Source organism: Aulostomus chinensis, chromosome 1 (genome assembly GCF_037954235.1).
Source record: "Aulostomus chinensis isolate RoL2024-O1b breed Wild chromosome 1, RoL_Achi_v1.0, whole genome shotgun sequence".
Taxonomy (NCBI): Eukaryota; Metazoa; Chordata; class Actinopteri; order Syngnathiformes; family Aulostomidae; genus Aulostomus; species Aulostomus chinensis.
The window spans coordinates 57662624-57665377 of NC_141320.1; positions in this window are offsets into that span (position 1 = coordinate 57662624).

Sequence of the window (2754 nt, forward strand, 5' to 3'; positions counted from 1 at the left end):
GAACTGGTGATAAGGACGGAGCGGCTTGAATATCCGGAGTTTGCTGAGGAACAGCAAGAGGAAGATACTGTCCTATTTCCCATTTTCAGCATTTAACCCCGAGCTGCCAGTCAGTCTCATGAGGAATTAGACAGCCAGCCGCCATCATCAAAGACACTGTCTAATAACAGTGAGTCACCACACGTCTCTCGCCTTCACTGGGCTTATCTGAAGTAGCAGTGGGCTGAGACTGATGAGCCGCTCCGCCGCTCAGCCTGTTGGTCACTGCACCGACGAATCTCCTCTGTACCACAATCACAATATTAACAGTAAAATGCTCTGGAGGAGAGTCCAGAACCTCACCGACACCCCCCCCCCTTTCCAGTGGGTGTTTGTCTGTGTTGGCCTTATTGCTTCAAGACCATGATGGAAGCAGGCCCAGCTGACCATCCTTTCCCAGAGCAGGCCCTGTATCCTAAACACATCATGCATGTGAGTCAGGCCACAGTGTTGGACTTAGGTTTTCATCCACGTGTCCAAGTCACAACAGCCGTTAAAGACTGCAAACTAGGGATTGCTGAGCAAGGGACCCCTTTTCAGTGTGCACAGCCTGACTGGGCTGCACGGTGGTGCAGTGGTCAGCACTGTGGCCTCACAGCAAAAAGGTTCCGGGTTCAAGTCCCGGCTCCAGCACAGGATCTTTCTGTGTGGAGTCTCCATGTTCTCCCTGTGTCTGCGTGGGTCTGTGTGGCCTCACAGCAAAAAGGTTCCGGGTTCAAGTCCCGGCTCCAGCACAGGATCTTTCTGTGTGGAGTCTCCATGTTCTCCCTGTGTCTGCGTGGGTTCTCTCTGGTACTCCAGCTTCCTCCCACAGTCCAAAGACATCAAGAGGGGACGAGGCTGATTGATACTCTAAATTGACTGTAGGTGTGACTGTGAGTGTGAATGGTTGTCTGTCTCTATGTGTTGGTCCTGTGATGGACTGGTGACCTGTGATGGACAGGTCCTACTGGGATAGGCTCCAGCCCCCCCCCCCAACCCTTAACAGGAATAAGCAGAAGAAAATGGATGGATGGAAGCCTGACTAGTGAACGGGTGGTCAGCGTCACGTATTTCCAATTCCTAGTAGGTCACTTGCCTGTGTGGAGTTACGCTGAGAGTTAAGTGACAGTGAGAATGACAGTGAGAGTGACAGCACAGTGAGAGTGACATTAAGAACAATGATAGTGAGAGTCACCTTGAGAGTTACAGTCAGAATTACAGTGAGAGTGACAGAGAGTTAAAGTCAGAATTACAGTGAGAGAATGACAGTGACAGTGACAGTCACCTTGAGAGTTACAGTCAGAATTACAGTGACAGTGACAGTGAGTCACCTGGAGAGTTACAGTCAGAATTACAATAAGAGAGTGACAGTGAGAGTGACAGTGACAGTGACAGTCACCTTGAGAGTTACAGTCAGAATTACAGTAAGAGAGTGACAGTGACAGTCACCTCGAGAGTTACAGTCAGAATTACAGTGAGAGTTAGAGTGAGAGTGACAGTGAGTCACCTTGAGAGTTACAGTCAGAAAAATTTGGTGAGTTTTCGAGCATGTATATGGGGTCAGATTAACTTTTGAAGTGGCGAGTGTGTCGAGCAAACATAATAGGGTCTTCGCCCCGGAGGACCTCCGGGCTCAGGCCCTAATTACAGTGAAAGAGTGAGAGTGACAGTGAGTCACCTTGAGAGTTACAGTCAGAATTACAGTGAGAGTTAGAGTGAGAGTGAAAGTGACATTGACACTGAGTGACAGTGAGAGTGGGAGGCTTTACAATGAACATCATCTAGTTTCATCTCATAATCACTTAACAAGGTGGATTGTGTATTACACACTGTCACATCCTCGTCATCATTGTCATCTTTAGATGAACGATCATTACATCGTTACCGTGGCTACGGTAATCAGGCGCAGGAAATCCCACTCCACTTGAAGAGGTTGTGTTTTTTCACCTGAGCGTCACCTACAGCAGGTAAATCATGACATCAGGGGGCGTTCTGCTGCGTGTTGCTCTCTCCTACATTTTTCATGTTGTTAGCTTGTATACTATGTCTGCTGTGATCATGAGCCTGATGATGTTCAGTTGCAGTGATTAAGAGAGGCCACACACACAGCCAGCATCTAATTCGCACTTTGATCATCACTCAGAAGGAATTCTTCCTGCTCACTGGGAGCCATGAAAAAGCTTCCTGGGCAGCCATTTTTGACAAAGCCCCAAATCAAAGCCAGCGATGACGATGACAACATCATTAATAAAGGGAAGACTCATTATCATGCTGGCATCACCTTATCCCCCGACTCAGTACCTCTTTGCTAATGAGAGCTAATGCTAATGAGGCAGCAATGAGCCAGGGCCACCGGTAGGGGTCAGCGTGGCGCTTTGCTGCTGCTGATGCTGTGTGACCTCGTGACCTCGCACAGCATCAGATGTTTGCTGAATGTAATGTCAAAGACAGAAGGCTAAAACCCGCACACACACACACACACATGCACGCACGCACGCACGCACGCACGCACGCACGCACGCACGCACGCACGCACGCACACACACACAGTATTGAAACAAAGAAGGCAAGAATGCATAGAAGGCGGTGTTAGCAGCATCATTGACCACTTGGCTGTACATAACATAGCCTGGCCTGGGAGGATGCTCAGCTGATGGCTGAGTCTAACCAGCTTTTTCTCAAAGGAAATAATCTAGACATGACCGTCCCGTTAAGTGCAGCTCAAAAGCATCA